Consider the following 23,659-nt stretch of genomic DNA (forward strand, 5'->3'; position numbering starts at 1 on the left):
GAGTTGATGATAGTTTAGATTGGAATTAAATCTTTTCTGGATCAATAATTGTGAATGATGTTTTTATCCTCTATTTTCATAGTCATCATTTTCTGTAAGGCCAAAGTACCCAGTAAACAGGTTTTTGTTTTGTTTATTTATTTATTTATTTGGAGTGCTCTCCACATCTCTTACAGTATTTACTTTCTAAACTTACCTTATAGGCATGATTCAATATGCTCAGATACAAAGAATCAGTCACTTTATTTGGTTCAGGTTTTCACTTTCATTTAGATCATAGGCCCCTAAATTTTGACTATGGTTTATGAAATAAACACAAAGCATGAAGTTTTTACCCAATATCAAATATTGGGTCTAGAAAAATTCCAGGACATTTTGCTCATGTCCTCACTATCTTATGCTTAATCTGCAAGATTCCCAAGGGATTTCAGCTTCCCTGTTGTTACAGAACCGACCTTGTGTCCACTTACCCAGCGCAGCAAACACTGACATGAGGATTGGCAGCTAGAGAAAGTGAGACATTTATTGCGGGGAAGCTAATGTTTAAGAAACGAACTCCCTGATGGCTTACAGGTACGAGTTTTTAAAGATGGGGAGGTAGGCGTTTCAGGCGAAGTCACAATCAGTACATGGAGGCCATACATTAGTTTGAGCTAAAAAAGAGGGGTATCTCAGAGTGGGGGCCACAGGTCAGAGGTGAATTCAAAGATTCCTTCAGGCCCCTTAGGAAGCTATTTAGAACAACGAATGACAGTCAGGACTTAGTCCTCAGCTCCCTCTTGTCCAGGTGCCAGCAGATGTATTTGGTGGGGTCCAGGTTTCTGAAAAACAACTCAGGGATATACAGTAAGATGTAATGTTTAGTTTCTATAGGAAACCCAACATCTTATGACTAACTTCCTTGGCTATAGTTTTTAGCTACAATTACCTTCTTGCTTAGTAAGTCACTCATTTACTTCTCAGGGCTGGCTGGATGCCTGGAATGTCTTTTAAAGGAACTTAAAATTGTCCTTTATTTCCATGCTTAAGGGGCGCAGCAGGCACCTAAGAGAGGTCCCAGCTCTGTCTCACTATAACATGTTGAGGGGCTCCAAAATGTTGAGAACCTACATGCTGACTTACCAATTTGATGTTGATTAGAATTGGTTCACCATCCATCCATCCAGTCACTCAATAAAGCACAAAAACAACAAAACTCATCGTATGAGGTGCTGTGGGAATCAAAGACTTATAAACCAGGGTTGTCTTACCTTGAGGATCTTATCATATGATAGGAAAAGATACGCAGACAAGTGATTGCATAGCACCACAAAGAAATATAATAAGAAAGTTAAGTCTACCCAGAAGAGGAAGTATGGTAAAAGAGCTTAGACTTTAAAGGAAGGAAGATTTAAATATCAAATCCCATCCTTATTAGGCAGGCAGGCACTTACCCACTGCAAACTTTTGTTTTTTTCATCTGTAGAATTATATTTTTAAGAGTTTGCAATATTGTATGATACTATTTAGTAAGGGTTGTACTCTCGAAAAAAGTGCTGTGGTTAATGTTAAGCATGGTATTCAGATTAAAACTGAGTGTTTCTTTCACAACCATTTTCCTGTGTCCTGGGGTCAGACCACATCCCTTTCCAAACTGCCCTCACACCGTCTGCCTCCGAACTAGTGCTTGTTCTACTTTTCTGCCCTCTGCAGCCTTTTGCTGCCTGTAGCCTTAGCAGCCCATTTATGTGCAGAAGACCTTGAGGAGGGGCACCAGGCAGCAACTCCAGAGGCAAGGTCAGGAACCCAGGTGTCCTGGAGCTCACTCTGGACTCTCTGTGCTGCTTCTGGTCTGAATTTAGAGACAGGATCAAAGTACATAAGAGTGGATTAAGCCACCACACGAACTACAGACACACACACACACACTCACTCACACATGTGTGCATTCCATGAAGAATGGAATTGAGTGCAGCCTGGCAGCTTTCCCTGCTGGAAGCAAATCTGGGCTTGTTAGATGCTGAGTACTGTCTGTTTCAGGCCAACACAGATGTGTGGAGGCCTCTGTCAAGTGCACCCAGTTGAGCCAACAGACCATCCAATCCTACCCTGAGCTGTCTTTTGACTTCATCTAAGAAAGGCACAAAGCACAACTGCAAATAAATGCGGTATAGGAGGCAGAACTAACTGGGCAGCCACCTTCTCCTAGGCATCTTCGTTTTGTAGCAGGAACAGAGGCTATCTGGATCCTCCTCTCCCAGTCTTCCTTCATGCAAAAGCACATATGCTCATTCCTATCCCAAAGGATATGAACATTCAGGAAACACACCATCGACTTCCAAGGGAAAAACACATTTTGATGGATTTGAGGTACAGTAGGAGGTACACAAATGAGTAACAGCACCTATGTACTTTTCATCTCCATAACTGTGCACATCCACAGAAATATCCAATTTCATATTCCTCATCTCATTATGAAGTGACAAGAGTTTCATTTACAATGCCGAAGAAATCTATCGCTGTCTTCAATCACAGCCGGTCATGTGGTGATGTGACTCCTGTACTCCAGCATGGTGCTGGACAGTTTATGCATACAGCATGATGATAAATTAATCCACCAAGAAATAGAAATGGGTACAGTTATGTGTAGCATACTCATGTGGTGCCTGTCATACATTAGGGAGAGGAGTAGACTCTGATGGCCTCACTGTTTTCAGCCAACAGAGGGTGAACAAGAGCTTAGTGCAAAGCACTCAGCAAATGGAGGAAGGTGGGGACCCCCTTTCCAGGACTGTAGTACTCAGGGGCGGCCATCCCTGAATCCAACCCTGTCATCTGTCATGCCACAGGGTCTGTAGCTCTATGACTGGGTTTGTCTCTTCTCTTTCCTCTGTAGTTATGTGGGGCTTGGGTTTTTTTTTAATTTTTTAAGGTCATTTTAGATTTGGGGGTACTTATGCAGGCTTGTTGCATGGAAACATTGCATAATGCTGAGGTTTGGGCTTCTACTGAACCCATCACCCACATAGTGAATGCAGTACCCAATAGGCATTTTTCCGTCCTTTGTCTACCTCCCTTCCTGCCTCCTTTAGGAGTCCCCAGTGTCTATTGTTTCTATCTCCATATTCATGAGTACCCAGTGTGCTGGTCACACTTGTATGTGAGAACATGCGGTATTTGATTTTCCGTTTCTCCATTAATTCATTTAGGATAATGGCCTCCAGTTGCATCCATGTTTCTGCAAAGAACATGATTTTGTTGTTTTTTATGGCTTCATTGTAGCCCATGGTGTATATGTACCACATTTTCTTTATCCAATACACCAATCCCAGTCACCTAGGTTGGTTCCATGTCTTTGCTATCATGAATAGTGCTGTGAATAACATATAAGTGCACATATCTTTTCAGTGGAAAAATTTATATTCCTTTGGGTATATAGTCAGTAATGGGATTATTGGGTTGGATGATAGTTCTATTTTAAGTTCTTGGACAAATCTCCAAACTGCTTTCCACAGTGGCTGAACTGATTTACATTCCCATTGACAGCGTGTAAGTGTTCCCTTTTCTCCAAAACCTCACCAGCATCTGTTTCTTGACTTTTTTTTTTTAAGAGACTTGCTCTCACTCTATCACCCCAGCTGGAGTGCAGTGGTGTGATCATGGCATTTCTAGACTTTTTAATATTAGCCATTCTGACTAGCGTGAAGTGGTATATCATTGTGGTTTTGATTTGCATTTATCTGATGACTGGTGATGTGGAGCCTTTTTCCATGTTTGTTGGCCACGTGTATGTCTTCATTTGAGAAGTGTCTCTTGCTTTAATCAGCATTTATTTTAAATGCATATTGATTTCATTAATCTATGTGAAGAAATTTAATAGAATGAATTCAAACTGAAGCTTTGTCAGAGAATTCTAGAGGCCCCTGCCCATGTCACTTTATACAGACATGCGCAGGTCCAAAGTTTTTCATTCAGCTTTCATCACTAGCATCCTAACTGGACCCGTATTCTTAAAGAAGATTTACCGGGTGCACCAACAAATAGATGATACTTCCCACTTGCATGGCAGAGTGTGGAATTTATCATTTCAGGGTCCAAGCATTCTGCTCCTTAAGTTTTAGTGTTCTGGCTTATAGGTAAATAAAATGCTCTCAGAGACTTTGAAAATAGTGTTGCTTATTAAAATGATGATGCACTGTTTTTCTTCCCCTGCCTGTGTAAATCACGCCCAATACATGATTCCTCCTTTTGAAAATACCAGTCTTTCAGTGTGCCCACCTGGGAGTGGGCACTAATGAGCTATTCTCATGATGTGAACTCTGTGTTCTTGGTACACATCTCATTCCAACCATCCCACAGGGGAAGAAACATGAGCTTATCATTCACTATGTTCAAAGTGAACTAGAGGAGAAGTTGGAATTGATGCAGGAGAAAACCATCTAGCTGGCTCAGGGGGCAAAGTCATGAGATTCACAAGTTCAGAAATCATTTCTTTAGCTTTCCCAAGAAGAGCTCAACCATTCAAAGCACTACGACTGCTTGCCCACAAGTGCCTTCTGCAGGGGACTCCAGGGTCTTAAGAGAGTTCACTTCATTACTTCACAGTGTTTCTGAATCATTTTCATGTGCAACAGTTGCAGTGTCAGGCGGTGGGTCGGGGGATGCTTAATAAGTGCTAAGAACTTTTAAAATGGTTAAAGTCTGCATGAGAAAACATAGGATTCTATGGCTGCTCCCCTAGGTTGCCAGTGACTTCCTTAGTCCCCAAAGGTAAATGACAGCTAATTATTGGGTGAGAATCACCACTGCATAGAGAGAGAAGTCAGGAGAGGTGTAGCAGAACTAGCATCGACATGAAGAGAGCAAACCTGGGCTTGTATCTTTTGGCTGAGATCTGAGCAGCCTTGGGGAAGCTACCTGATCATCAATGATCTCCAGTATGTCAGCTATAGAATCACTTATAGAGACTTCCATGGAACCACCGAGTGCCATGTGCTCGGCTATGTATCTCATTTAATCTTCACTAAACCTTGGGACACAAATATTAGTATCTCAGTGTTTACAGTCCTTGAAAGCCATTAAATCTATTCAGTGAGTTCATTAGTCAATATTATATAGATGTATTATACATGTATGTATGTGTTTTAATATAGGCAACATCACCTGCCTAGTGGCTAATGCTAGGACTGAAAGAGCAGATGGAGGCTTTAGTAATAAGATAAGAAATTGGAGCTTGGAAAATATTATAATTCTGAGAACAGCACTGTATTTACTTTGGAAAATGGGATTCCTAATTCATCAATAGAGGATTTACAAATTAAAGCCATTAAAGTATAAAATAAACATCATTAATAGTTGATTCTTCACTAAAAAAGAGTTGAAGGAGGTGGTATGACAAATGCTTGTTTCTAGTATAAACATATGGAAGTCAATACAATTAATAAATCTGAGCCCTATGCATAAAACAGAAATGATCAAAGCCTTCCTGGTATTTCATTTGAAGCATTAAGCTCCACTGTGAAGCTGGAAAATAGTTCCTATGGCTGTTTTCTTGAAAATGATGGCAATGTGAATACAAATGTAAACCCACTAAACAGTCAAGGATTAATGTCACTGTCTACTTCAGGTCCCACACTTATCTGTGCGCACAGACACATCCATGGCATATGTCCACATACGTCAATTTCTGGGTGAATGTCATATGTATGCAAAGAAGCTTTTATTAAAAATGGGGGATTGCAGAGATTATACATTCCTCCTGCTTTCCACTCCAATCCCCTGATCCTTGAGTCTGCTCCTTACACCTATACTTCCACCAAGAGGTACCATAGCACAACAAAAGAAACATAAACTCCTTCTTGCTAGGAGCTCAGGCAAATGGACCAGAAAAAGAGGATGCCCACACCGTGTGAGCTAAAACCCATGATCTGCTTATGTGTGGGATTCACTTACCTTTGCCTTCCCAGTCCCTATAGACAATCACAATGTGACTCTGGTATCAGGACTTACTCATTGTCACTCTGAATATGTGATTCCAGAAATTTATTGGACACACATACATTGTATTTACAAATCCAGGAAAGGTTGGTGTAACTGAAAAACTGAGTGAGGATTGCATTTGAAAAGACCACATCTTCATCAGATTTTGAAGGTCCCTTCGAAGAGCAGCTGAAGTCAGTGAGGCCAGAACCAGCCCTGGCACTGAGTGTCAGCATGGGCTAGGCTGGACTGGCCAGTGCCAGACCTGGGCCCTAAGCATCATTTGCGAGCTGAAGGAGACCAGTCACGAGGGGTCAAGACAGCCAGTTGGCTCAGGTGTCACCAGGACAAAGAGATTCTGCTCCACAATATCTTTACTGTACTGATTCACCACAGCAGAATCTCAGGCCTGATGACACTGCCTCTCCTCCATTGCTCTTCACCGTCTGCTTTTGTAACTCCCCCACTCTCACTCCCAGATCCATGAGACGTCAATATTTTTCTGTTACCCAGATAGATCATCTCTGTCCTTTCACTTAACTTGTTTTCAGAGTAACCACTATGGTTAAGGTTGCAAATTGTTAAAGAAAACAAAAAAGGTGGCCATTTTTAGACACTATTATGACACTTTTAATAGACTCTTTCCCAGATCTTTACAGGCTGAACAGTTTCCTACAACTTCCCAGATTGTCATTTTGAAAACTGCCTTTTTATTGAATCTCTTCCACTCATATAAACTATGACTCATTTCACAAATCACAAACAACACTTACCCCTGAAAATTGGCAAAAGTCTAAATCAATCTCAGGAAAAGAAGTCACATAACATGAGCAATTAGCAGAATATGGTAATTATGCACTTCCTTGGTCTCATTTTAAAGCCATTTTATTGAGTCTTTTAAAAATAGATTACAAAATCTATCACAATCTGTAAGGGAGGGTCTTGGTTCTGTTCATCAAACTGAAACGTTCATGGTCCCAGGAGGATGGTGCAGAGTCATACGGCTGAAGATCGGACCCCTGGTCTTGATAAGTGTAGCAGACGTACCCACTTGAGGATGCCTGCCATGACCCTCTCCACAGTGAGCAAGCCCCTTTGGCCAACGCTAGCATCATCCATAATCTTTCACATTTGAACATGCAGAAAACCAATAAGCATATCAATTTCTAGACTTTGACATGGCTCCATTCCACCTCATCCTGGAAATACTTATATAAGTATTTCCCAGTCTGCATTTGTCAAATGTAGTGACTATGACTTCGTCTAGTACTTTTTTAAGATTGACATTCAAGAAGGATTTGAGAGCTGAAGACTGCCGTGATTGTGTATTTGTTAATAATCTCCATGGAGGCACTTTCCTAAAACAGCAATTTGCCTCATCGTTCTGTGAAGACCTAAGTCCATCTGTCCAGGATGAAATACTCCGCTTACATCCCTAACTTGATGTTGTCCATTCTAGTCACTGTGTTAAGCTGCTGGGAACTGGAAGGGCTCTGTGTAGCTATGGCATGGGAGCATTTTGTTTTGTTTCTTTTGTATACAGGATAATGTCTACCAAGGAGCTCTCAGGGGGTCAACATCCTTAGTAAAGTACACCTAGGCACCAGTAATAATACCGGCCAATAAAAATGCAACTCTCGGAGAGGAGCACTGCAGCACTCTACAGTGTTGGTGTTACTCACTGTCATCAAATGGTTCTTAATTCAGTAGCTAAAACACCCACGTAGATCATGTGAAGTTGCCATTTCACAAAACTAGTTGATAGTGCTACAAACACTAACTTAGAATCCCCCATGAGTGCAATAAATTAAACACACTTTCCCAACTCAATCATGCCCTCTTCATCACCTCTTTACTCTACTGAGGCTAACATTTGACCACCCCTTTGCAGGTGCTGCTGGGCATGTCCCAGAATCTCATGGAATTTTATGGAGAAGGACATGTCAGGCACAGAGGAATTGTCATCATGGTAGAACAGTGGCCCCAGCATCCTCCTCCATGCCTGAGCACCCTGGACATGTTGGGGGTGCACACTTGCTGATCGTATATGCCATCTGCCCCCTGAGATTCCCATGGGTCCATGTGAAACATCTTCAGAGAGCCTTTCCTCACATGCTCCAATGGAGCAGAAGTCTCTATGCTCACAGACCTTTGTATGAAGCCAGCAAGAGAGGCTGCTGCAATTTCTGTCATGTAGACAAGGCAACTATCACAACAAAAAGCAATCAGGCCCTTAAATCTGAGCCTCTTCCAGCCAGACAGTGCCTTTTCCTTGAATGGAACATTGGTTTACCTAATCATATGAACTCTGTGCTTCAAGTTTTCTCCACTCTGCCTCCTGCTGCCCAGTGTTTCTAGAAGTCTTGGTCCATGCCACGGTTGTTTGGTCTCTTTGCTCTTTTCCAACAGATACTGGTTGCCACGGAAATATGGAGGGCATTCAGTTTGGACAAGACTCACCGAAGCTCTTTATGAAATGAAATTACCATTAGTCATTTCTCTTGGCTCTCTGCAGCAGTGGCTGACATACATCCCACAGCTACATAAATGGCTCTGCGTAATTAACCTAAGAGTCTCTGTGCTGGTGTGGCATAAACATAAGGAGATAAACCTGTGGTTTTAGACAGGCTTATCCTGTTCCTGCAAACCCTTAAACCTTGTGGATAAAAAGACCCTAGGCAGAGTCTGTTGGAAGCATGTGAGGACTTTGGCTCCTGAAGGTGATCTGCAAACTCCAAGGGGAAATTGCATTCAATTGAGGAAATTTCAGTAGGGTGGAATGCAGTCCATCTGCAATTGCTCCTGACCCAGACTGACAAAGTGCAGCCTAGCACATGATAGGGCCAGGGTGAATCAGGGAAGAAACCTGGGAACCCATTATGTCCCAGCAAAAGCTACTCCCCTCTATCCTGCAAGAGCTACTGACCTGTGAGCAGTGTGAGGAAATAGTCTTTTTGGAAATGTCCGTGTGTGTGTGTGTCTGTGTGTCTGTGTGTGTGTGTGTGTATGTATTTGATGAAACAATACTTTCATATACACATAAATGCTAATAACCATAATATTTTAAATAATAACAATACCCATTTAATTTTCTTTTCCAAGAACTGCAGGTGAGTTCAGGTCTAGAAACAAGTCTGTAGCAAGTCAATTTTATATTTCTAAGGTGTGTTGCGGGGGGACTTGCTGGCTTGAGGTGTTTTACTCAGCTCCCAGCACCCCTGCATAAAGTCGGGGTCCCAAGAGCCTGAAGGAGACAGACCAGAGACCTGCTGTAGCCCATGCCCACCCAAACCAGGGCAGCATTGTGAGGGGTGGGAATGAGGGCCAAGAGGGGTGTCTGGTGCTCACTCTGCTACTGGCCAGCTTTGCAGCATGAATTATGAAGCCTCATGTCTGTTGGCTTCAGTGCAGAGAAGTGAGAGCTCTGGATTAAATGAGCATCAAGGCTGTTTCAGACCTGAAACTCTAATCTGAGGCCTATGTGGAGACCCTTGATCAGGCAGGTCGGTTCAAATTGTGCTATGCGGGCGTGCTCTTCTCACCAGTGCTGATGCTGGTAGACAGGAAGAGACGTCTGGGGAGTCCAGGAGAGTTTCCTAACCTGCCACAGTCTGCTGCCACTTTGCAGCATTCATCTGTCAGTCTCATTTGGGGGAAAGAATGGCAGTGCATGGGACAATCAAACCATAATTAATTGCTGAACCCCATTATGCTGACTTCAAATACCATGGCCTGACTAGACAAATTACCATGACAAATGGATATGACATTCTTTTTTTCTTTCAGATTCAGATGCTTTCACTGGGAAGAGGCAGCAGATGGCTCAGCACAGTTCAGCTTTTTCTGTAGCCCCTCTGTCCTGGTGAATGGGGGTGATGGTGACTGACATCTCCCACTGCCATGAAAAGTTGTTATAATTATGATAGGGACCTCTTAATAAAACAGATATATATTGAACTTGACATTAAAGCTAGTATTGCTATGTTACTATCTCCTCTCTTTTTTCAATACTTTTTTGTTGAAATATAATTCAAATACTATACATCACCCATTTAAAGTGCATATGTTTTTTTTATTATGCTTATAGAGTTGTGCAACTACCACCAGATTCAAGTTTAGAACATGTTCATCACTGCAAAAAGAACCCCATACCCATTAGCAATCCCTCCCAATTATTCCCAATTCTCCCACAACCTAGACATCATCACTCTTCTTTCTACTTCTACAGATTTGCCTATGCTGCACATTTCATCGATATGGAATCATATGATATGCTGTCTTTTGTGACTGGCTACTGGCTTCTATCATTTAGCACAATGTTTTCAAGTTACTCATGTGTAGCATGTGTCAGGACTTCATTTCATTGAATTGCTGAATAACATTTGATTGTATGCATATACTACATTTCATGGATTGATTATCAGTTGATAGACACTTAGGTATTTTTCACTTTTTCACTATTATGAATAATATTGCTATGAACACTCACGTACACGATTTTGTGTTGCAAATATTTTTATTTCTCTTGGGCATATAACTAAACGTAGGTCATAGGATGGGTCATAGGAGACTTTTACATTTAACCTTTCACAGAATGACTGGACTTTTTTGCAAAGCAGCTGCACCATTTTACATTCCCACTGGCAGCCTATGAGGGCTCCAGGGTATTTACATCCTCACCAACACTTGCATGTTCATTTTTGTAAAGCCACCATGGTAGTTATGCAGTGAGATCTCACTGTGGTTTTGATTCACATTGCCTCGATGGAGACTGCCGTCCATCTTTCTATGTCCTTTTTGGCCAGCTGTATATTCTTTGCAGATTGTTCAAATCTTTGCCAATTTTTAATTTAGTTATTTGTCTTTTTATCATTGAGTCGGAAGAGTTCTTTGTATATTCTTGATACAAGTCTCTTATTATATATGTATATTATTTTAAAATAGGTTTTTTTAAAGTTTTGTCTATTGTCTTTTTAATTTCTTAGGTGCAGAAAAGTTTTTTTTAATTTTGATAATATTTTATTTGCTGTTTTTCTTTTGTTTTTTGTGATTTTTGTGTCATATCCAAGAAGACCTCGCCTATCTCAAGATAACAAAGATTTACACCTATATTTTCTTCTGTGAGTGTTAGAATTTTAGCTCTTAAATTTCAGTTTGTAATTCCTTTTGAGTTAATTTTTATAATAACTGCTTTAAATTCTTTGTTTTCTAAATATTATATCTGTGCCCTCTCAAAGGCAGTTTTTATTCTCTCTTTTGTTTTTTCCATGTATAGGTCAGACTTTCTTCTTTTTTGTGTCTTGCACTTTTTTGTAGAAAAATTATGAATTTAAAATGATATATTGTAACGGCCATGAATACTGACTCCTCCCCACTCTCCAGGGTTTGTTGTTGTTGTTTGTTTGTTGACATGTTTGATAACATGGTTGAACTATTTTAGTGAAGTCTGTTTCTACCATACATAGCCTCTAATGTCAGTCTTCAAAGGGCACAGCCATGGCCATGCGTAAAGCCACCATGAAATGCTGGTGGTTTTCTCTCAGGGTCCTTTTTGTGTCTTTTTCTTGTCTTTCTGCTAAGTTAATTGCTTCTCTGGGTATTACATCCTGTTGTAAGCTTCCTCTAATTGCCAACTGATTGCTGTATTGTTTTCAACAGTGACCAGGCACATAAATTGCTCTACAGACTCCTTCGTTCAAATTTGGGCTCCTTTGCAAAAGTGGTTTTTGAGGCTAGTCTTTGATGTTTGTTCCCAACCCTAGAAAATTCTCAGTTGTCTCTTTCCCTGGTTCTCTTTATGAAACTTCTAGCTGGTCTATGCTTTAATATGTTTCTGTCCTCAATCTATTAGAGTCTTCTTAATAGCTTACCATGAAATCTCTAGTGTTCTTTACAGTGCCCTTAGACTTGAACTTCCCCTACACTCTCTTCCGAATAAAGCCAGTTACCTTCAGAACATTCTTATGGCTTGCCTTCCCCCCACTAATAAAAGCCTATGAGCCACTTTTCCGCAACTGAGAAAAGAGACAGTGGGCCCTTTCTCTCAGAGAGACACCTCTGCTTTATGAACAGGGTACTAGGTGGGGGTCAGAAGCCTCAGGTCTTCTTGGCTTGCCTCTCCTGGTGGAGAACCTCTACCCTACAAGTGAGTTGGGGCAATTGCAACTATACTAATTCTGGCCTGCTATCAGTGGGGGCTAGATGGAGGAAAAGAGGCCCCAGCTTCTCAGCCATTCTTGCCTAGGATAGAGATTCTGTAAACAGATCTGGAGTGATGAGAAATGCTGGTGTCCTGGTTGTCCCGGGAAGATACCATAGGCCTAGACTGGGAGCTAGTGGGAGAGGGACTCCTGTATTCCTAGCGGCACCCACCTCGAGTAGAACTTCTGTCAATATTGAGCTGGAAGAAGGAGGAGGGGCATAGTTAATGGCTTAAATGCAGAGATTCTTGCTATTCTGACTGTGATTTAATAGAATTTTCTTGAATAAACATTTCTTTCTTTGCCGTATGCACTAATAACAGCTTCCATCACTTTAAATGTTTTTGTACACATAATTTTCATCAGTTATGATTATTTTACTTAAGAAAGGGTCCATGGAACTTCTCATACACAGTCTAGAGGTCATCTCTCTCATTTCTTTTCAAAAAAGATAATTATAGTTTTAGGCAGTTGAATCTTAAATTCATTTGGAGTTGAATTGATTGGGAGCTAATTTATAATTAAGGCCTCTGTCACTTTTTCTCCAATAATGATAATATTGAGCAATACAGTGAATACACCTGAGTACGATGTCTAGGTCTACTTGTAACTAGCTCTGTAAATCTCCACAGGGTGTTTGTCTTTTTATTACTAGCCACCAATATATTGAATTGGAATATCACTGTGTTTTCTAGGAATCTATGAAAAGCGATTCCATTATGTTTCAGTGATTTTATGATTTGAAGAAGATCCTTCTCATATGTTGTGTCATTCATTCGTGATACACACCAAGGTCCCGTGGCCTGGTGCCATGTCTACTTATTTTCTGATGTGTGGCCTATGGGGTACAACATGCTTTACTTCATGCTGAGCTTCCTGGTGTTTGCTCAGTTCACAAAGTCTTGATCAGCCTGTGATAGATGTGTTGCAAGTATGATTCAGGCTGACCCATTCCAAATGAGGCATCCTCGGATCCTGGTGTCTGATGTTAGTGCACCTGCACATCCTGATGCTCCCACAGTGCCAGCCAGACGATCTGCCTGACCTGCATGTATTCAGGAGAGCTGGGCTCCCGCTGCTCAACAGAGAGGGCATCGAGCTGGGAAGAAGCAGCAACTAATTCTGCCATTTAAGTTCGTGGTTTTCTTTCAATCATTTCATGGCTCTGGCCTCGGTTTCTCAACCGTAAAATGGCAACATTTGTCAATAGAAATGTCACCTGTGTTTAAAGATGGATTATTTACTTTCACTGGATGAATGAGGGTTCCTGGTGGTGAGGTGGCTAAGGCAGTTGTTTAGGCTAGGAATGCTCAGTTGTCAATTCGAAGTTGATTACTTTTCTGAAATAGAAACTCTTTGATTGCTCCTATTCTCACTGGGACATTGAGTGTGAGTATGTGCATGTTAGAAATCAGTTTTGGTTGGTTTTGTCCTTTTCTGTTTGTTTTTGTGGCAAACCCGGAAGGTACTGAGAATCAATTCTGGTTAGATGGCAGGGAACAAAAAAGTATGTTGTGAGTAGGAACCTCAAAACAGAAATAATGACTGTGCTCCTCATCCCAAAATCCCAAAACACTTGAAGAGGGCTTTGAACTTCTTCAGAGAATGAAAATAGGAGCCCAAGGCTTTCCAAGAAGAGTCAGAGGGCGCCAAGGCCACAGCTCCATGACTGTTTCCATGCAGGAGACGCCAGTCATCATTTCATGTAGAAGTGCTATATCACCAGAGACTAAGAAAACTTCCAGATAACTGCAGAACCTCCAAAGTACAGTTTTAAATAAATGAATATATATCCTTAACAGAGTTTCATTTTTCTGCATATAAAGTGAATAATTTAATAAAGTTGCTGACAGTGTGTGTAACCTCAGCCCCAGCTCCCAGGAGTGGCACTTCCATCCTTTTCCCATGCTGGCAGTGCAGCGAACTGAGCTGAATGGGGGAGATCATTAACAGGAAACTGGTAGCAATTCAGGTGGTGAAGAGTCCCTTGGGCAAGGGGAGAAGAGATTGATGAAGAAACTCCATGTCCAAACAAAACCATAAGAGAAGCCAGCCCAGTGTCAACAGGGCTGGAGAAGAGGGGTGCCCCCACGAGGCGTGTCCCCAGGCTGTAGGATAAAGTAGGAAGGCAAGGAGGGCAAGGAATGGCTTTGCACGGGAATGACACCTGGCAGCTAGAGAGGCTGTTCTGGCAATGACATCTGAACATAAAGAAAGGTGTTGCTGCATCCACTGCAGACTCTACTCCTCCCCAGCAGGAGGGGAAGCGGGGAGTTAATGGTACCTCTGCCCATCATGGCATAAAATTACTCATGAAGTCTGCTTTAGTAAAGGCAGCCATTTTAAAAATATATATTGATGCACAATAAACATGTTTATAAGGTCCATGTGATATTTTGATACAAGCATACAATGTGTAATGATCAAACCTGGGTAATCGGAAAATCCATCACCTCAAGCACCAAGCACTTTATGTGAAACACAACTTTTAATACTCTTCAGAGCCACAGGAAGGTGGCATTCTTATCACCATTTTAAAGACAAAAAATATTGAGGCTTCAAAGAGACATAACTTGGCCAAGTGCTGAGCAGCAGTGGAATCTGAACCTGTGTCTTTCTAAGCAGAGCTCATGCTCTAATTCACATGCCTTCCTGCCTTCTCCAGATCATTGAGGCAAAAGTTACCTGCTGGCCAGCAGCTCACCGCTGCAGGCAGTGGGTGCAGAGAGGGCACTCCGTGTGGCGTGGGGGCTCCACCTTCAGAGCAGGCAGTCACCTGCTACGTGGCTGCATGCCTTTGAAGAGGCTGCTTAACTTCAGGAGCATTGGCTACTTCTGTCTGAGAAGGATGACACTAAGACATCCAGCCTCACGGTGTCACTGTGGGGATTCGCAGAGATAATTACGTGAAGGAAAGTGTGCTGTCTGCACAAAGCAAAAGCTCCATAAATGTCGATGTTATTATTTGCAGTATTATTGACAGTGTTGTTAATATTACATTTGCAAATCATCATTAGGGCTGGGCATGAGCTGAGGTGAGGGCTGATTTTGTGTCTGTGTGCTGAGATCTATAGACTCACTATATTAAATATGCTTTACTGCTGCTTGGAGGGAAGAGTTGGTTTTCACAGAGGATGAGATTCCTTTCTCTAGATCCTCATGAAGAGGAGTGGGTGGCCAGGAGTGAGTGGAACCTGTCTCCATGTTCTGCAAATGCACTGTGCTTCGGAGGGGGTGTCTTCCTGTCCTCACCAAGGGAGTGGTGAATTCTGCCTCCTTCTTCCGATCTGTAAGGGGTCATGCCTTCCAGCAAACTTCATGTCATCTAAATTCCTTTGATCTTTAATAAGATCGGAGCATCCTCTATGACCTTCTTCTTCATGAGTGTCTAGTTGCTCAACTTGTTAGGACAAGAACTGAATTTCTCCCAGAAATTTGGTATAGAGTGAATACTACACCTATGGAAGAGAAGTAAAAGGAGGAAGAGGACAAGATGGATTCTGAGTGCGGCTGGGAGAGATGCCGGGTACCAGCTGCATGGGCAGAGTGCTTTGAATTATCTTTTTCATTCTATGCTAAAATTCAATTTCCGTGATTTTACAATAAAGGAGCTTGGCTGCATGGACAACCAGCTTTACATATCAATATAGGGTCATAACTTTAGGGACCAAAATTGAGGTGAAGAGACAGGCAGAGAGAAAGAGAGAGAGAGAGAAACTGTTGATCCTGACTGCACCCTGCAGCTCACCGTCCTCATGAGTGATGTCTCCATGGAAGTGAGCCTAGGAACCCAGTGAGGCAATGAGTGGGCTGGATTTCTGGAGCCCTTGCTGACTTAGGATGAATGTGCTTGTCAGATGCATTGCCAGCATGGGGTCAGTACCTGGGACTCAGGCCACCATACAGGACAAAAGGCAAATCATGCCAGGAGCCCACACTCAACCAGAGCCCATCCTACCCTGGAAAGGATCTGGAGAATGTTGCCGTTCTCAGCCATAGGACCAACAACACCTACATGAACATCATGTTCAAATCCATCTAGGACCTGCCTGGTTCCAGGTAAGACATGCAAACCTGAGATTAGGGTTAATTAATGTTTTTAAAATGATTTTACCCTACATTTTCAATGAGCATTGTGAATTGTTAATGATCCTGGTATTTATCTGAAGAAAGCCAAAGCCTAAATTTAATTTTGATTTAGAAAATTTGACTCTTGAAACCCTACTTCCAGTAGCTTCTCGTCACTGGTGGAATAAAGTCCAATACCACACCATGCCTGGAATATGCTTTGTGAGCCCGACTCTGGCTACTTGGCCAACTCCACTCCTTCCCTCCCTCTCCTCTCTGCTAGTGTGTTCTGGCTGTGTGGAGAGACTGGGGATTCTGTCTTCCAGTCTTGCCTTAAATACAAATATTTCATCTCACTTCAGGGGGTTTCCAATGGTTATCCCCTCTGATTTGGGAGGCTTCTTGGAGAACCTCAGCTGTGTATACTTCACTTAGGTATCTCCTCAGACATTCTTCTGCAGATGGGCCCCTCGACCACTCCACCAAAATCCCACCACGTAGCCCTCGCCTCAGTGCTCCCTGGCTCTAGATCTCATTATCTGGTGGTATTGCCTGTCTCCTTGTTTGGCCCTTGTGTCGCATGAGCTGGACCCAATAAGGTCCAGATACCAAATACATTAACTGAGCTCTCCATTAGTCCCCAATCCCATCAAGGCCCTCGGTTTCAGGCTTTCTTCTGCTCCCAGCCTGGCTTTGACACTGAATGCCCGGAGTAGAGAGGCTGGCGTTGTTAGCTTCTCTGATTTCTTAGCTCCACCTCTTGTGCTAGCAGATATTCACAGCCCTTAGGGTTGAAGGAGGAGGAGGAAGGAAAACCCCAGCATGACTGGTAGAGTGGTTGGCTTCCTCCCTCAAGGACGGCATTGTGGATCCCTCTGAGGCCTTCACACGGGGACCTACAACTAGATTTCCAATCATATCAGCTGTGCCTCATACAAGCCACTTATCTTTCCCTCCCTTCCTTCCTTCCTTATTCCTCCTCCTCCTCCTTCTCCTCCTTCCTTCCTTCCCTCCTTCCTTTCTTTCTTTTTTCTTTCTTGTATTGTATCAGTTTGTCATCTTCTGCATTCCATCCTGGGACTCCCCCAAACTTCTAAAGAAAGTTGTTTTGCTATTGTTGTTGTTTTAATTTGCATATATTAAGTTTCACTCTTTGTGCTATAACAATCAATGGATTTTGACAAATACATATATCATGTATCCACCATGATACCATCATACAGAATAGTTTCAGCACCCTAAAATTCCCCTGTGCTTCACCTGTTTAACCCTCTCTTCCTCCCTCTGAATCCCTGAAAATCACTGATCTTTCCACGGTCTGTATAGTTTTGCCTTTCCAAAAAGTCATATACTTAGAATCATAGAGTATATACTCTTTCCAAACTGGCTTCCTTCACTTATAAGTATCTGGTTAAGGTTCTCATATATCTTTTCATGGCTTGATGGCTCATTTATTTGCATTACTAAATAATATTTCATTGTATGACTATACCACTTTGTTTATTCATTAATTTAACTTTGGAAGAACATCTTGGTTACTTCTCCCTTTTGGTGACTATGAATAAAGTTGCTAAAAACATTCACATTCAGATTTTTGCGTGGACATGATTTTCAAATAATCTGGGTAAATACTTAAAACTGCAATTGCTGAATCATATGGTAAGACAATCTAGCTTTGTAAGAAACTGACAAGCTTTCTGCATTCCCACCAGCAATGAATGAGAGTTCTTGTTGCTCCACATTCTCATCATCAGTTGGTTTTATCGGTTTTTTAGATCTTAGCATTCCAGTAATAATAGGTATATTAGTGTCTCACTGTTGTTTTCATTTGTAATTCCCCAGTGACAAATAATGCTGGGCATCTTTCCGTGTGTTTGTCATCTGTATATCATATTTGATAAGGTACCCCATCAGGTCTTTTGCCCATTTTTAAAAATTGTGGCCTTATTGATGAATTTTACAAGTTCTTTTTGTATTTGGATATAAATCCTTTTTCAGATATGTTTTTTGCAAATATTTTCTCCCAGTCTGTGGTTTGTATTTTCATTCTCTTAATTGTTTCTTTCACAGAGCAGAGAGTTTTAAATTTTAATCAAGTCCAATTTATCAATTTTTCTTTCACGCATTATGTTTTCATTTTGTATCTAAAAATTCATCACCCAATATATCACATAGATTTTCTGCTATGGTTTCTTCTGGAAGTTTTATATCTTTGCACTTTACATTTAGGTCTATAGTTGATTTTGAGTTAATGTTTGTGAAAAGTGTAAGGTCTGTGTCTAGACTCAATTATTTTTTAGTATGGATATTCAAATTTTCCAGCACTATTTTTTTTTTAATTCTTCTTTCTTCATTGAATTGCCTTTGTTCCTTTGCTAAAGATCAGTTGAAAGTATTTGTGTGGATCTATTTCTGGGCTGTCTACTCTGTTCCATTGATCTACATGTCTATACTTTCACCAACACCATGCTATCCTGAGTACTGTAGCTCTATAGTGAGTCTTGGAATTAGGTAATGGTAATGGGAATTGGCCCTGATTTTGTTATTCTTCTTCAGTATGGCCATTCCAAGTCTTTTCACTTTCCATATACACTTTAGAATCAATTTATCAATATCTATACAACAGCTTTCTGAGATTTTGATTGGGGTTATGTTGAATCTATAGATCAAGTTGGAAAGAATTTGCATCTTGACAATTTCGAGTCTTCCAACCTATAAATGTTGAATACCTTTCCATATATTTAGATCTTCTTTAATTTATACCACTGGAATTTTGCAGCTTTTCCCATATAGATACTGTGACTGGGCCACTTTTGACTCCTTTCCCAGTCCTCATGCTTCTGCAGGTCATCTCTCTTTCCTATAGTCATCTCTCTTTCCTCTTTCCCTGCAGCCCTACACCATCTCTCTTAATTCTTAGGAAATAGTTCCCTTCCCCTGCCATGGTGGAAGTCCAGTTGTCTCCCACACAGCCACACTTCTTGACTCAAAAGTAGGGCCATCTCCACACCCTTTCAATTTAGATTCCTCCTATGATGGTTAGATCCCATCTCTGTGCCCTGTACACTCTGGAGGATACCTATCAGATTCCTGGGTGGTCCAGTTGATAACACAGATGGGAAACTAACTCACTTTCTCCTTCCCTTCCTGGAGTGAAGGTGAACATGCAACACATAGAATGACTCTCTCCAAAGTCATCCTATTCTTCTGCTTCTACTTCATAGCCTACATCTGGATGTTGGGCTTAAATTGACAAAACAAGTTCACAATCTCTTAGGAGGTCCGCAATACACATTGCTTTAAGACACAGCATCCTTAACATCTCTTGTACTGAAGAGCAAGGATGTGGAGGTTTCAGATGAGACTAAAACAGAGTTTCAACATCCTGTTAACCTTGTCTAGTGCCTCTGTCACTAAAGGATGGGTGATCTGTCGCTAAAGAATGGATACTTGAGGAAAATAACATGAAGAATGTAAATTATTGTCATAACATGACACAGAGGAGAGGCAAGTCAACTTGAAAAATTAGGGAGGAGTAGCATAGGAAACAAACTTTAATCACAATCTTTTTGACAAGACAAACAGTAATATATAATGAAATAATAATGACACACTCTGATAGCTTCTAATAGGGAGGTCCACCTAGAATTTTGGATTTCAGTCAGCATAATGCTTGAGAATGCCTGGCGGGGGAAATGGGTCATGAAAAGCTTGCTCGAGAAAGTGACACTTGAACTATGTCTTAAAGAATAAGTAGAATTTCAACAGAGGAAGGAGTAAGTGACTTGGAAGCACAAAAGAGGCACAGGAAATAGCAAGAGGAAAAGGAAATAAAAGAGAGTTAAAAATAGTGGTTCTGTCAGAGGCATTTGAACCAGAGAAACTCCATCTTGAATAGGGGCTAGGTAAAATAAGGCTGAGACCTACTGGGCTGTATTCTTAGGAGGTTAAGGCATTCTGAGTCACAGGCACAAGATACAGGTCACAAAGCGCTTGCTGATAAAACAGGTTGCAGTAAATAAGCCTGGCTAAAACCCACCAAAACCAAGATGGTGAAAAAGGTGACCTTTGGTCAATCTCACTATTCATTATACATTAATCATAATGCATTAGCATGCTAAGAAACACTCCCACCAGTTACAATTTACAGATGCCACGGCAACATAAAGAAGTTACCCTGTATGGTCTAAAAAGAGGAAGAATCCTCAGTTCCTGGAATTGCTCACCCCCTTTCCCAGAAAGCTCATCAATAGTCCACCCCTTGTTTAGCATATAATCAAGAAATAACCATAAAAATGGGCAACCGGCATCCCTTGGGGCTGCTCTGCCTATGAAGTAGCCATTCTTTATTCCTTTACTTTCTTAATAAACCTGCTTTCACTTTACTCTATGGATTCACCTTGAATTCTTTCTTGTGCGAGATCCAAGAAACCTCTGTTGGGGTCTAGATCAAGACTCCTTTCAGGTAACAGTTCTCTCCTTCGATTTAGGGAAGAACAAGAAATTATCAGTATTTGGAATGGAGAATTTATGAATAAGAGTGATAGAAGATGAAAATTAATATTACAATGTAAAATTTATCCATGGCCAAATGAATGAAAGTCTTGTATATCTATGTTTGGTAGTGTGGGCTTTAGTCTGTAGGTGATGGGGAGTCATTAACGATGTGGAACAGAGCAGTGAGGGTGTGAACCCAGAAAAAGGAAGACTTATAACTCAGTCAAATTATACACCTGGAGCAGTCACTCTGTTCCAAGCAGTGGGATGAAAACCAGAGATACATCAGAGGTGAGACAGACGGTATTTCTGGTTTGCAGAACTCTCACGGTCAAGTTAGGATCTTTTGCTGTCAAGGAAGTAAGTGATCATGAGAGTCTAGCAAAAGTATGGAGAAAAAGGAACGTAGCCTGGGAATGGCTGGGGAATAGGGTGAGTGACAGGACGTGGAACGAATCTCAGACCAAGGATAACTGAAGTTTCTAGCATGAGCCAGACGGATGTCAAGATACAAGCTGCAGGAAAAATGATGGAAAGAATTAAGAAGGAAAAAGGAGCAGGTGGTGTATCTGTGGTAACCAGATAAGAAGTCAACCACAGAGTGGTGAGTCAGCCAGGGAAGAATTCATGATATATTGAATTATAGAGAGAAGGAACAAACATTATTTATATCTAAAGTATATCTAAGGAGCAACAGAAATAAATTTAAAGAAACTTAGGGCGAAAAGCAATGAGGGATTGTCACAAAGCTCAGACTTGCACAAATGTTCCCCAGAAGCCACAGCTCACCTGCCAAATTGTCCTGCTGAAATTTCCTCCACTCATCCTCACCAGCCCAACCCCCAGCAAGTCAAAACATGACCTGCAGTTTTTTAGTTTAGTCTGAAAATTCAAGGAAGGACACAAATGATTCCAAAACTCATTTTCCACGTAAGCTAAATACAAAGTACAAGAGGCAAATATGAGTTAAGGACTTAGCCCTGCTGTAATGTCTGCCCCTGCTGGGCCAACTGTCTGCAGTGCCTTGAGAGTGAATGATGGCTGAGCATTCCACCTCTCAAGCCAGAAAAGTCCCAAGTCTGTACAGTTGAACTCCTCATTTTTAAAGCTCTTGAAATTTCTCTTCTGATTTGGTTTCTGCATCCTTGTCCCACCTCATCTCATCTAATCAGGTAGGTGGTTGGATCCACTGAGGTACAGAGGTCAGATGTCTGGCTAAAGCTGGGTTAAGGAGGGAAAAGGAAAATTGCAGAGGAAGCAGCAGGAGTGTGGGGGCCATCTCCTCTCCCCCTTTCCTCATTTGCCCCTGGGGTAGGGTGTCCGCGGAGCAAGAAACAAGAAGAACAAGTTTCTACATTAACACAAAATCAGAATGAATATTGAATACAAGAAGATGGAGTAGACAGGGTCCAGGGTCCAAAGCCACTATACCTCGGCATCTAGCCAGATGGCATGGCCATTTCATTCATTCGTCAACCATTTATGCTATAACTATGCATTACAAGCTCAATAAAAGTCTCACGAGATTCTAAAATTTATTAATTCCTTAAACATTTACTTACTAAGCTTCCACTATAGGCCAGATGTTGTGCTAATTTTGGGGATAACATAGTAAGGAATGACTCAAACCAACAAACACCACCAAGACAAGACTGCAGCCCTCTTGAGTCTACAGAAAGTAAAGGAAGCAAAACACATGCACAGATAAGTGTAAAAACGCACAGCTGTAGTTTAAGTGCCACAAAGCAGAGGTACACGAACATTTATTCTAAGAGCAATGGGGAACCCTATCTGTGTCCAACGCATGGGGACACACGAAGGTATAGTATATGGGGACATTACAGGAATGCCGCTATGGCTGGAAGTCAGAGAGTGCTGGGGGCAGAGAGATGCTGACCATGGAAGACTTCTAAGCTATGCTAATGTATTTTTGCTTTATACCCAGGAAATTAAGAGGCATTTACTTTAAACAAGGAGTGAATATAACCATATTTGTACAACATAAAATTCATCTTGGTTGCTGAATGAAGGAGGTATTATGATCCCATAAGAAAAGAAGCAGGAGCCCAGTTGGGAGAAAATGCAATAGCTGAAGTTGTGAATGAGGATCCTGCTAAAGCCACATCAATGAGAATAGAGAAGTGGATATGCCAGAAAGACAGTGAGGAAGAGGATGGGAGGAGAGGGAAGGGGAAGGGAGGGGAGAGGAGCAGAGGGGAGGGGAGGAGGAGCAAGTTATGGAGGGGAAGTGGGGCAGTGAGATTAGAGAAGAGGTGGTGGTGGGTGAGGACATCCCTGCTTCTGGCATGGTGTCTTATGGGATGGTGAGCTTCTCTTTTAGCAAGAGAGGTGATTATGACAGAGAGAGAGAGAGAGACAGAGAATGAAGCAAAGCTGGGGGCTTCTCAGGTGTTAAAAATGCCCTGCATCCCACACACTTCCATTAACTCATCAGAAAACTCAAAAGCCAAGACAAACTTCTGCTCCTCTCTGTAATTTGGCTGTGAGCTCCCTTTTCTGGGTCATGTATGAGTCCATGGGTATTTTAAACATGAGAAGGACATAGGGATAAACCTTTATTTCTTTTTCCAGTAGTACTATATTGATTTCAGGTAAGTGAAATGCGGTGTCATTTTCTTGTGTATGTCTTGCAGGATGCCCACGGGTGATGGTTGGAGGAGATGATGGATGTTGGTTGGTTATTGTGGAAGCTACACTGTGCAAGGATAGGGATGAGGACAGGAACCAAGGATGGCATATACCGCTGCTTTTAGCTTCTTGGTACATTTGTCAGTATTTAGAGAGGCTGAAAAATTTGAAACTTCCCTTTGTTATTTTTTTCAGGAAAACAAAAACAAAATAAGCTCCAATGCCACATTCAACTCTCAAATGCCAGAGTCAGTTTGGACTTGTTTGGAGTCATCTCTTTTCTGGCA

Source organism: Pongo abelii, chromosome 21, assembly GCF_028885655.2.
Source record: "Pongo abelii isolate AG06213 chromosome 21, NHGRI_mPonAbe1-v2.0_pri, whole genome shotgun sequence".
Taxonomy (NCBI): Eukaryota; Metazoa; Chordata; class Mammalia; order Primates; family Hominidae; genus Pongo; species Pongo abelii.